This window comes from Amborella trichopoda, chromosome 8, assembly GCF_054954075.1.
Source record: "Amborella trichopoda isolate Santa Cruz 75 chromosome 8, AtrichopodaSantaCruz75HAP2 v2.0, whole genome shotgun sequence".
Taxonomy (NCBI): domain Eukaryota; kingdom Viridiplantae; phylum Streptophyta; class Magnoliopsida; order Amborellales; family Amborellaceae; genus Amborella; species Amborella trichopoda.
The window spans coordinates 39,646,238-39,660,566 of record NC_142343.1 but is presented as its reverse complement, the minus strand read 5'-3'; positions in this window follow the sequence as shown (position 1 = coordinate 39,660,566).

Below are 14,329 nucleotides of genomic sequence, written 5' to 3'. Positions count from 1 at the left end.
ATTATATAGTGCGTGTTAGCTTCATCCCAAAAGATCTTTGCAATTTTGCAGGAGCATATACCTTATTCTTTCACAATAGTACGGCTCATCTTTTCTAGTATACCTTTATGTTGAGGGGTATTGGGAATAGTAATGCTATAATTATGGCAGCGTATACATTTTAAAAGTATACTCCCCACTATTATCTGTACAAATGTGTTTCGAAGGCTTTCCTGTTTCCTTTTCAACTTTAATGCAAAAAGTTTAAAAAATCTCAAAGACTTCATCTTTGTTTTTCATAGCATTTTTTTCGAAACATCATCAATAAAGGTAACAAAATAAGAGACACCACTAATAGTTTTAACTTTCATGGGATACTAAGTAAATAGAAGGCATAATCTCATGGAATTATGAAATCAATTAGCATAGGATAATAGCGATTCCATAGATCTTCCTAGGTTGAAACCTTCAATTTGTACAAAACATAATATGATCCTCATGCATAAGTCCAAGTCGACTTAGAATAGCCTCACTCTTAGGGCGTGTTTATTTGCAAGAAGATAAAACGTTCTCTGAAAACGAAGAAGGTCTTTGGTGGGAAGTGGAATGTTACCTTTTTGAAATGTTAATAAAGTTCTCGGTCCCTATCTCATATAACATAATATAATATATATGCTATACATTAATTTTATATATATATATATATATATATATATATATATATATATATATATATATATAATATAAATATTATATATCATTTATAATAAATATATATTATATAATACAAGTTGCATATTTATAGTATATGATACAACGTAATATAATATCAATATAAATTAATAATATGAACGTGTAATATACTAATGTATATTATCTAATATAATATAATATAAAATCACATATTATTTATATATTATATATATTAAATATTATTGAAATATTCAATAATAGTGAATAATGATCTCCAAGAGTAATAACCAGCAAAAACATTCGGAGAGTTTGGGTACCTAGAGCCCCATAGGTTTGTGGTAACATTTTGGTTCCTTTTACTATAGCAATTCTCTTGCAGCCATACGGCTACAGTTTTCGGGAACGTTTTCTTTGAAAAACCAAATGCTCCTACAAACAAACGAGCACTTAAGGACCTGGCTGAGTTTTGCATTAAAGTTCATAAATTCAATAGGAGTCCTTCAAACCCCTACTATATTTTCGATAGACTTATCCGAGTCTAGTTTGGACTTCAAAACCCATTCAGGACTTAGTCTAGTTTGGACACGGGCCAATTAACCCTAGCCTTAATAACGATTTGTTTTCTTTATCATCACCCAATAACTGAGATCGAAGGTGTGGCCATAGTGACGGCAGTGGGAGAAACTTGAAACTCTTCTTCATCACCCTCCAATCCATTGATGGGACTATGGTACCTCATGATCATATTGTTATTATAACAATGTGGATCATATCCCTTGCGTTATGCTTTTGGACTTAAGCTAGCTTATCTCGAAAGTAGGGAAAACAACAAAAAAAAAAAAAAACGTGGCGAAAACAATAAAAATTGGAAATGCACATGTTTGGCTTCCTTTCTTCTTCCGGAAAAGGTTCTATACTTATCCTACTGTATTGAAGTGCTATACCCCCAATCCAGCCGTCTAATTTAGATTAAATAAGCCATTGATCATTTGATTTAGATCAAACTTCTTAGAGTATTTTAATTTTAGTTTTTATTTTTCAAATTATATAAATATTAAATTTGGTACGTACCATCATCTCAATAGGGTACATCTAAGAAAAATATATTTCATAAAATAAAATAATAAAAATACTTCTAAAACTTTCAGAGGTATTTCGGTTATTTTATTTTATTAGGAATATTTGTTTCATATATATATATATTTATTTTATTTATTTATTTATTTATTTTCAAGTGAAAGTTTTAGAGAGAGAAGGACGCCCAAAATTTAGTGTCAAAATGGTTTGAAAAAAAAATAAAAAATAAAACAATGTACATGCATGACATTGTAATTTGATCATCTCAGTTGTTCGTTTAGATCTAATGGGTTGACAGGGGAAATATATAACTACTATATATTAGAGAGAATGAAAAACCCATCTTACATTAAAGTTGAATAGAAAAACCTATTTTACATTAAAAGCTAAATAAGAAAAACAAGCTTAGATTCAAACCAATGTTTTCATTAGATAAATGGTCAATAACAACACTATAAACTCATCCAGTTTGGGTTACTCTTGTAACTGAACCTACAAAAATTTATCTTTCCAATTTAGACTAAGAATTTAAGTATCTCACTGTGATAAAAGAAAACATAAATATCAAATGCCACACTAAAATGGACATATGAATTTGACATGAGGGCTCTGTTTATGAATAAAAACCCCTGCCAAACAGAAAATTGTCGCATTTAGCCCCAAGGCATAAAGCCAAAGGAGCGTCAGCAAACATATTCACGAAAATTGCCGTCACCGCATTTTCAGGAAAATTGCCGTCACTGCAAACTCCGAAAGTTTCGGCCCGTCGTCCGAAATTTCGTGGCCGAAACTTAGGGGCAAGGAAGCGCTCGAAGTTCTCCCGCCATTGACGACCTCACTGTTATCCAGTCCTTGCTTTCCCACCCCTCTTGGTCGAAACCACAGCAACTTATTAGGGTTTTCATCCGCTGCTTGGCTTCTAAAGCTATGTGACTTTTTAGGGTCTCAATCGTCTGTTCTTCATCAAAGTCACTGCAACTTGTTAGGATTTTATTTCTCTCATTCTCGTCAAAACCATTACAAGTTGTCGAGGTTTCAGTCCACTGTTTTTCGTCGAGGCCTTGGCAAATTGAGAAGGTTTTAATTCTCTGATTTGGGTTGAGAATGCCGGAATTCTGGTTAAGGCCGCCTGGAAAATTAAATTCCGATGATTCGCTTAGGACAGTCCTTGGGGAACACAAGATTTGGTTGGAGGATGTAGAAGCCAAAAAGGGGTGGTGAAGCAACTGAGAAGCCGTCCACCTTTGTGATGGCTCTGGCATGAAACACTTGTCAAGAAAATCAAGGCCGGAATCTGAAATTCCGGAGAATTTTTCTGGTAATTTCGGCACCTTCCCTGTGGCCATCTCCACGAGCGTACAACCAAGAGACCATATATCAGATGCCGTGCCCTGTTCCCTCCTTTCTAAAATCTCAGGCGCCATCCACCTCAAAGTACCAGCGTGAATAGCAGGAAGCTCGCTCGAAACCATCTTTGCAGCGCCAAAATCGGCGAGTTTGACTTCGCCTGACAACCCCAAGAGGACATTCCTTCCTTTAACGTCACAGTGAATAATTCCCTTTTCGTGAAGGTATTCCAGGCCTCTCAGAATGGCGGCTGTGTAAGTTTTAATAGCCATCTCCGGCAACCCCTTGCTTCTCATCGAAAGCGAACACAAATCTCCGCCCTCCATATACTCCATGAATAAGTTCACCTTTCCTTCTCCGTCTCTGTCTTGGCCAAGGTATCTAACAACAAAAGGCGAATCTAGTTTCTTGAGAATATCAATTTCTCTCTCTAGACATTCCAGGAACTCTTCATCCTTGCAGGTTGCAGACTTCACTGCAAACAATCCTCCGTCTTCGAGATTTCGAGCCACACTCACGGCTCCATAAGAACCTTCCCCTATAGTTTTCAGTCTAATCCAGTGTTTAATTGGAAGAGGAGCCGCCATTTTTGCTCTGGTAAAAAGTTCGAAAAGCTTCGGTTATGGTGACCTTGATCTAGTAACGAGCTTGAGTTCTAAATAAAATCTAAAGCACAGGGTGGGTGGGTTCTCCTTTTCTAATTGTAGCACCTCTGAAATTCCACAGGGTGGGTGGCTTCTCCTTCTCTAATTGTAACAGAGATGAGAACCCTCTGAAATTTGGAGACAATTCGTGATCTCTACTTTTATACATAGGTTCTGGGGATAGATATCCGCTAAAATAGCGCAAACTTGCAATAATAGTTAACAGGTAATTAAAAAGAAATACGGTGAAGGCATGAATGAGCAAGAAACTAACAAAACGGTCGAACTTTTAATTTACAGTTATGCCCTTACCTCCTGAATAAAGGAAATATATTTCTACTTTTGGCTTTTTATTTAGGAAAATCTGATTCTCTCTTTTTGTTACAAGATTTAATCTTATCCTCGTATCTTTGTTTGGAAATTAATGAACTATCGCTTTTTATTTAGGAAAATCGAATTCTCTCTCTTTATTACAATATTGAATTCTTATCCTCATATCTTTTTATTACAATCTTGAATTCTTATCCTCATCTCTTTTTATTATAATGGATAAGAATTCAATGTGCTTCTAACCATGGGAAGGGATACGGATATCATAGATTGAAGTAATGCATTTGATTTCAGATTTCAGAAAATTCAAAGGGAGTCCATATGTGCTTGTAAATGTCATGGCTCGATCGAAACTTGAATCTTTTCAAGTGCGAAAGGGCAATGGGCAATGCTTGATTGGATCTACGTCCTTGATGGTGTCAAAACCCTAGGTGGCCCAGAGTTGAAATGGAACAGGGTGCTACTTTTCTATGGGATACAGTGTGAGGGTCGATCCCTGATGTGTGTATGGTATACTTAGCCGACAGTTGACCGGAACACCCTTGTGGGAAATCATACAAGTGGAGAAAACAATGATAAATTGATTAGACAGGAGTTTCGCCCAATCGATCAGGAGACTTGGAATATTTAGATTGAAACCAGATCCCTTTGGTGATTTTAATGGACTGAAAGAGTCCTGAGGGAATATGGGCGGGTCTATAGTATTTTAGGACCGGTCATGCCCAGGAGGGTCCGGTTAGTAAGGGACCTTGACCTCTGGGTCCTAATTGTTTACATTGGAGAAATCTAGACTAGAGCTAATTCAACTTTGGAGAGTCCCTAGTTGGTTTGCCAAGATTCAAAACATTGATTATGTGTGCATGAGTACTGATGCAAAATAGGTTGAAAATATATGGAAATCGAATGACTTCTTGGAACAATATTGACATGTAGTTTATATTTCATCTTAACTTATTATGCGTAGAAGATCACTATTACTTATTTTACTTTCATGTAACCAACCCCAAATCATTGGGATAAGTTTTGGATGATGAATAATTGAAGTGAATATTTCACAATTTTACGTGGATATCAAGAATTTACTTGACCTACCCTGTATTTTATTAATTGCTTTGAGTTTTTTGAGTTATGGTATAATTTTTATCAATATTTGGGGTTTTTGGTTCTTTTTATCTGTGAACCCTTAATGTGATTGCAATATGAACTGGTTAAGAAACTGTGTTTGCTAAGTAACTGGATTTGACTGTGAAATTTATGCAATGGATGATTAATTAACTGGATAATTAGAAAGTAAATGATAGACTGATTATCTTATCAATCTCAGTTGCAGATAAGGCTCCCACATGCAACTAAATCTTCTGTGGATGATTGTTCCTCAATTTTGAGGAAAACCACTTGTTGTAGTCTGAACCATGGTGTGAGTCCATTAGGTATTTTTATTCTGCCAAGTAGGCTTCAAAGGAATCAGAGATGGGGTAGGAGCCTCTCGGTTTCAGATGGTGAGGGAATTGCAACAGACCGTGTTAACATGGAGTCTGAAAACCATGCAAGACCAGTTGGTAAGAGTAATGCCTTCTAAAAAGTCAACATTCCGAGCCCATTTACTCCTGCCTCTAAAACAAATCCCAACCCTCCAATGATTAATTGGGGTGGTTCTGTATCTGCAACCAAGTCAAACACTGATACTTTACAGGAGGATCCAGTTGCAAAGTCGTATAAATCACCGCCTTCGGATAGAAAACCTATGACAAAGAGATCGTCCCTCACAGCTCGAGGGCTGCTCGGGTCCTCACTAGATATAATGAAACAAAGCCTTCAAAAAGACCAGAGATGGGGAGTAAGGTTTTAGAGGCGGAGAAGGAAAGTCGAGGTCTGGCCTGCCTGAAGCCGCAACAGACTTATTTGACGATAGCCAGCATGGGTTACCAAAAGAAGGCCTCACTTGTGAACTTCCTGGGGGCACCGATCAATTTGTTTTCATCAACACTCTCATGTTCGGGACGACTTATTTTGTTTGGAAAGCTGGAGCAATCCATTATAATGAGTATCGACTGATCTGATCGAGAGAATAAAGAGGTTAAGGGAAAGTTTAAGGTCTTCACCCTTATTACCAGGTTTAGGAAGGACAATACGTAGAGTATGATTATGCGAAGTCTTTCACATGTGTTTTGAATTGGATCAGTTCATCTCATGGTTAATGTGGAGTCTTGAAGCCCAGTTTAAATGTTAAGCAAGTAGAAGGAACCATATGTTCCCTTCTCTGTTTTGAGCTATGAAAGGACCTTAGGATCCCCTTCCTAAACTGAATATTGCCTTAGGCTTTTCTGCACTTGCTGTTGGCCCTTCTTCGAAGGTTTTAAGGTTATTTATGTGTGTAACCTCCTTGCTCTTTATTTTTAATACTTCAGATATCCCTTTCTGGATCTCGGATTAATTTAGAGTAAGTACTTGATGACAGGTATTCTGAAAAATTGCAGACTTTTATAAACAGAGGATTCTCTTAAGGCTGATTTTTATATCGGCCTCTTTTTAAACCCCTACCTCTTCCATTCTGATTTCCAAATATCCAAATTGAAGTCGTAAAGATTTTTCTAAGCTTTTATACTGAAGTTATCGTCCCATTAAATTGAAGAATGAAGCTGCAGAGCCTCACAATGAAGTAAATTTCTCAAAATTGAACCCAAAGTTTAGATTTTGAGAAATTTATACTGAAGTTATCCCAATTTTAAAATTTTGAATTTCTCAAAATCCCCCTCTTCTAAGCTTTTATACTGAATTTATCCCCCATTAAATTATTATTATATACATATATATAAAATAAAATATAAAAAGTATATTTAAAGTATGATTAAACAAAGCACATCCTCAAAATGAATGAAAAAATGGATTTTAAATAATCCATTTGTGTTCAATGGTATTTTGAATTTTTTTTAAAAAGATGTGAAAATATAAAAACAAATATTAATGACCAAAAACATTTCCAATCTTTATCAAAATGATGAAACATTAAAAAAAATGTATTACAAAAAACATCCCTTATTTTTTGAGATTTTATATAAGTTTTTTTTTAAATACCCGGCCAGTTAATCAAAACCAAGCCGAAACCTCAATCTAATTGGGCGGTTCCGATTTGAATCTCGCGAATTTTCCTACACTGTTTCAGATACTAAATCCATCACACCACGGGTCCATTTCCAGCCATACGAAGGTGCGGACGAGTACACGGTAATTTAGTGTCCAATTCTTTGAGGAAAGTTGCATCTTGTCAATGCAAGTGGTGTGCGTTCTTTTGGAAGCATTGGTGTAAACGTGAGTGATTTTAGCAAGGAAACAGGATAAAGCGATATTGACGGGAATTATCAATTATCCATAAAAGAGGAAAAAAAAAAAAAACTTGTCCAAATTCTACAATGAAAATCGATTGACAGAATTGGAGACGAAGAAAGAGAGAGAGAGAGAGGGAGAGAGGGGTGGTTTTAATTGTGTTGAAGAGGAGATCCACGTAGGCTGTTGAGGGGTTGGTGGGGTTGGGATATTTGTACGGCTTCTTTTAAAATGCGGTCGCCAACTAACCAACGCCTTGTCCTCCTCCGCAACTTAGCTTGTGGATGAGGAAGGGGATCTTATGGCTTTTAGAGAGAGAGAGAGAGAGAGAGTTAGTTGTGGGGATTTTTAGAGAGAGAGAGAGAGAGAGTGAGTGCGGTCGTGGGCACGTTGGAGGAGTCACGGTTCCTGTGCATATGCTTCTTTGTCGGGAGGGTGGACGACATTTACAAAACAAAGAAACGGATGACATGGGAGCGGTTAGAATCAGAACTCCACTAATCCGGACCGTCTCATTAATTGGTCAAATAGAATTTTTTTTTAAATGGGTCAAAACTCGAATAAAAATAGATTAAATGTATACTATCTTATTACATATCCAATTTTATAAACCGTGTTATTTTATCACAGTGTACCCAATATTTTTTTATCATAAATAAAAATCTTATAATTTTTAGGATGCAAACCTTGTTATTTATCACGGTGTACCTAATATTTTTTATCATAAATAAAAATCTTATAATTTTTAGGATACAGGATATACTCTTCCTTCTTGTACCGTATCGTACGTAGATGGGGATGCGTTCGTTTAGAGGATGTACTTAATAAAAATAACTACATCATGCACTTAATAAAAATAATTAAAAGGATCGAGCAAAAAAAAAATCAAGTTAAAGCTAGAGAAACATTATCGTGCACTATATCATACACTTATTTTATTTTTTTGTTAGAAAAATATGTAACATTAGAAAAACGAATATATTTATATTTTTTGTCATATTCATCGTAAAAACATATTTATATAAAAAAATATAATTTTATTGAAAAACAAAATTTTATTTAAAAAAAACCTTAAATCGAGCCAAAATCATCAAGAACACTAGAATTAACCCAAAAAAAAATCAATTCGTATGATAAAAGGTGCACAATTTTCCTCCATTATTACAAGAGAAAGCTTTTTATGCTTCCCCTACAATATAAAACTCATATACTTGCCTTTATACAACCCTCCATTCTGAATGGAGGGCTAAGATTGTGCCAATCACAATGTCATGTCTCTACACTATTTTATTTTATTTTTCTACAAACTATTTTAACCCTAAATTTTGTACATCCAATCCTCTATTAAACTCACACTAGCGGAAAAATATAAAAAAATATTTTTAATAATACTCTTGAAATTTCAAGTGGTAGTTTGGTCATTATATTTTATCGAAAAATTGTTTTTAATATTTTTTTATAGGTGCACCCCAATCAGAAGATGACACGTACCAAATTTCATATTCATACAATTTGTATAAAAAAAACTAAAAATAAAATACTTTGCGACGTCGAATTTAAGATCAAAAGGTGAGTGGCTCTCTTGATCAAAATTGTACAGCTGGATGGTAGGGAAAGCATAGATCTTTTATGCTGTAGGGGAAGTATAGAAACCTTTCACTTATTACAAATATAACTACATCATGCACTTAATAAAAAAAATTAAAAAGATCGGGCAAAAAAAATCGAGTTAAAGGTCGAGCAACATTATTATGCACTTTATCATACACTTATTTTTTTTTTATTGTTAGAAAGATATATAACATTAAAAAGAAAGAATACATATTTTTCATCATATTCATCACAAAAAACATATTTTTATAAAAAAAACGTATTTTTATTGATTTTTTTTAATTAAGAAACCCTAAAATCGAGCCAAAATCATTAAGAACACTAAAATTTTCGAGTCAAAATCAACCCCCAATATTCTCTTTTTTGAACAAATTGAAATAGTGATATGATAAATACTTCGATTATGATTCAAATGCCCCAAATTTCATGAAGATCCATTAAGTATTGATAATGTTCTTAAAAAAATGGCGGAAATTTCAGTTCATGAAATTTTCATGACAAAAATATAGCAAAAAAATCCATATAAAAAAATTTACACAATCATAAATCAACATACCTATTGTATTTGACAGATGAAGCCTTGATGATCAAAATACACAGCTCAGTTCGATAAAAAATGAGCAATAGATTGATCATAAATCATTTTTCTGGATTAAATACAAGTTTTCGAGGAGCAGCATTTTAGGCCGAAATCGACCTCCAATATTCCTCTTTTTGGAAAAATCGAAGTAGAGAAATTATTAATGCTTCAATAATGATTCGAAGCCCTCAATTTTCATGAAGATCCATGCGGTATTGACGTTGCTATTGAGAAAATGGTGGAAATTTCAAAGCTTTGAAAATCCGCCACTTCAATCCTCAAAAGCTCATTCTTTTCCGATTTTTCATTCTAGATTCAATGTTTTATAGATATTTTATGGTATTATACAACAATAAAGCACAAAAAACTACAGAAAATAGCAGAAAATTGAATCTAAAAAGCAGTAAAAGGTGGATTAACTGGTTCTTGTATTATATAATGGTATTTCTTATGCCCATTGTTTTTGAAATGTCCGTTATTTTTGAAAAAAACGCCCGTTTTAGCATTTAACCGGTTCGGTTAGCATAAACCGGCTGGTTTTTAATAAAAATCACCGGTTCCAGGTTTAACCGATCGGTTTTGGACCCGAAATTTTTTGAGGTAACGGTTAGATTACTGGTACTACTAAACCGGGCCTAACTAGACTCGAAACCCTAGCGGTTCCAAGCTAACCGATCGGCTTTATAAACAATGCTTAGGATTGATAAATGGAAGTGAAAGTTAATTTAGTGCACAGAGAAAGTGCGTGTGCCCCTAATTTCGACCAATGAGAGGTTATTGCTCCCCAACTGGGTCTAGACTCGAGAGAGAAAGTGGTGCATGTTCCCCAACTTCATACCATTGGCTTTCATAATCTTTGATTTTTAGATGGGTGGGTTGAACTAGTTACCCACTTATTTTATTGACTGAGCAAGTGGTTTTAACTGTTTAAAAAAAAACATTGAATTAAATAAAAAAAATTAAAATTTAGTTGATTAAAGAGCTTAATTTCAAAATACTATTTTTATTACGTTGAAACTCATAAAAAACATTATTTTTCAGTGATTTGGTTCAAGTCTCGATAAGTAAGGGACCTACTGGGTTAGGTCCAATATGGGCAAATTCACGTTGGGTTTGATTGGGGTTTAGATCGACTGCCCTACATGACCCGACAAATATACGTATGGTACATACGATTATATGTTGAATCAAATTTTTATATATAATATATTATATTTTTGTGTTATTATATATTGAGCCCGATCGGACCCATCAGGTCGGATCTAGGTCCAATTGAACTAGGCCCCACTAGTGTGTGCTTCGGATGCAGGTTTAATTTAGACCCAATTGGTTTAGGTTTGAGCCGGGGTGGGGCTGCCTGGACCGACCCCTTTACAATCGAAAGAGGTGCGCTGTTGCTCCCAGAGAAAAAAAGAAACAAAGGGATGTGTACTCAATACACAGTGGGGGTGGGGGAAGAAACAAAGGTATACTATACTTCTGCAGGAGCATATTGTCCACTTGCTCCTTCAGGTGAAAAATTTAGGTAGAATATATATATTTTTTATATGAAATTTGATATTTACTTTAGGAGTAATGATCCTATAAAATACTCCCATGCTCATGTGTAATAGTCCAAAGGATCACTATTAAATTTGATACAGATTTTTAGAAAAATTATCACTTGGGTGTGGGACTTGATTTTTCTAGAGATTTATGTCAAATTTAATAGTAATCTTTTGAAGTCCTACACACATAGATGTAGGAGGGTCTCACAATGTCATTTTCCTTACTTCAGAATCAGATGATTACTTGAAGAATAAAATAGTTTGAATTTTTAGTTCTTTAACACAAATTTGGCTATCTAAAAAATAGATGGTCTACATTCAGTTGTAAGATATTATATTTTCAGTCTCAAAGAGAGCGAGAATTATTTTTCTCTCTAAAACTGATTGCTAGGTTGAAGATGATTCATTCCAAAAATTTAAGATCCAAGTACTCCTACATTGAGTTTTGCCCGATAGAGCAAGTGTACAGAAGCTCGCTCCTACAACCCAATTTGATGATAGAGAGAGAGAGAGAGATGAGGAATGTGGGTAGGGATGGTAATGGCCCAGATCTCACCTAGAACTCGATGACCAGACCCGACCCTGGTCTAGGTATGGGTCAAAAAATTGGACTCGATGGGTCAGGTCCGAGTCGAAATATTGCACTTGAACATTATTTGGGTCTGGGTCCATGTATATTTGACCCATACATGAGTAGCGATAATTTTTAAATAATATATAATATTTTAGTAATCTTTAAAAAATATTAAAATAAATATAACTATATATATATATATATATATATATATATATATATATATATATATATATATATATATATATATATATATATATATATATATATATATATAGTTATGATACTATATAAATATATATATATATATATATAATAGTTAAATAATACATATATATTTAACATCATATTTAAATATACATTTTTTGATTTTTTGGTTGGGTCCGGTCATATCCGAGTTCGGGTCAGGATCCAGTCAAGTTCAAGTCCCATAAAAACTAGACCGAACCTGACCGACATTGACACGTTGCCACCCCAAATTTGGGGGAGGTAGGTACGTGCATGAGGAGTTTTTTTTTTTTTTTACGTAATTCAGTGGCGATGACGAGTTTTTACCATTTTTTTCAAATCGTTAGTAGCTTTTTAATGCGTTAGGTGAGAATGAAAGCCTAGACTTTAGCTAGGGCACAAGTGGTGCTACTACCACGACCCTAACCCCATTCTAAAAAAAACTACAATGTCTAAAACATAGCTATTCACAAGCCACAAGTAGAAAAATTGATAAAATCAGTGGTGAGAATAGAGTAAGAGACCCCACCATGAGGCTCGAAGCCAATGGAGGGTTTGGGCCTTACTTTTTGGTGAGAATGGAGTAAGAGACCAATGAGGTTCGGCAAGGGCCAGGTGATTCTCGCAGGCGGCGTTTTCCCTAATTTGGTGCACAGCACAATACATCAGCTCTCCACACTTATGTTGTCTTTGTTCAATCAATCCTTTCAACCAAAAGCAGGGTGTCCTTCAACAAACATACACCATACATGGGAAGCGAAAAAGGATAACAGCTCCTAAGGCAGCGGCTCAACCAACTTGAAACCGATTACAATTGAATATCAAATTTTGTGGCTCCACCAACTTGAAACCTATGATAATTTAATATGAAATTTTGTTTGAGGCTGACTTAAATATAACGGAAATTGGTCAAAATATATTTACCATATTAACCATTTTATGTTTTAGACATATTTTTATTTAATTTTATAATATCCAAAATACACATAGTTTTGACTGTAGAAAGAGTTAAATAGTAAAAAATGAGGTGTATTTTAGTAAATTTCCCTGAACAAAATTGTACATGGTAAACAAAATCTCCTCTTACAAATATAAATTGGTGCATGGGATTTCATACTCTGTGTGAGTTTGTGTGAGCATGTATGGTTTGTATGCGGTAAAAGGGAAGTACTTTGTAGAACAACATTTTACTTAAAATCGTGATGCAAATCTTGACAAAAAATACAATTCCAGTCCACTAATTGATCACATCGACCTCGATGATCATTTAATCATAAATAAATTTTAAGTTCCAAAACTAATATGTTTTGTAACAAGTTTTTGGATCATTCATTTTACAAATCTGCTAAATCTGCATACTCTTAAAATAAAGAAAAAATATCAAATTATCAATGAGAGATGAACAATTTAACACCTTACCTATATCTTATGATTTAATTTTAAAATACCGATGAAAGACACATGATTTTGAGTCGGAATAGTTACTAAAGTTTATTTCACCGCTTATAAATATTTTGATAATTTTTTTAAAAAATAAACTTATAGACCATTATAAGGGTTCCCAAAAACTATATTTTCTAGACCACCAACAGAAAACCACAGCCTATAAAGAATAGGAGAATGATTTCATGTTGTATAATAATATAATGCAACAATATTAAAAAATCATGTTAGTTCCATTTGTTTGATCCCAATTTTTAAATGTACACTCTTTTCATTCCATTGAACAATTACAAAAATGTATATTTGAAAATCCACTATAAAAAGTGTTATTTAAGCCCAATCAACATAAGCCGTCGATTTTGTTAAGGTTCTTAGATCTAGACCTTAGAAAGATTTTTCCCTTTTCAAAATTTTTGGATAGCTTTGTTATCATTAGATGAACAATATTGAAAGAGAAAAATGGTTTTGAGTTCGTAAATGCTTGTATCTTGAAATTCATAAAATGGGCGGTCTAGATTCAATGTTGGAAGGGACTCATTTTAACCATATCTATGATGCAAATTAAATTTTATTTTATGTTTTTAAATTGACTATTGGGGTAAAGAGAGGATATGTGCAATTTTTGAGGTGATACAAATACTACAAATATGATTTTCTAAAAGTGTGGTTGTCATTCCCCATAGCACAAAGTACCTTAACAAGACATTGAAAAGTCGATAACGCATTGCAGCCGTTAGATTTGTATTTTTGCTGGTATTCTTGACCGTTCGACTAAATCTCATTGGTTTTTTTTTGTTTTTTGATTGGGGAAGTTAGTGGTAGGAACTGAACTTGAAATGTGATACTGCTAAATGTCAATTACAAGCGACTCGAGCATAAGCCCAATGTGAATCTCATTGGTTAGGACTTAGAAATGTCATGCATTATTTATTTGTACACCTAAGGATGAGGT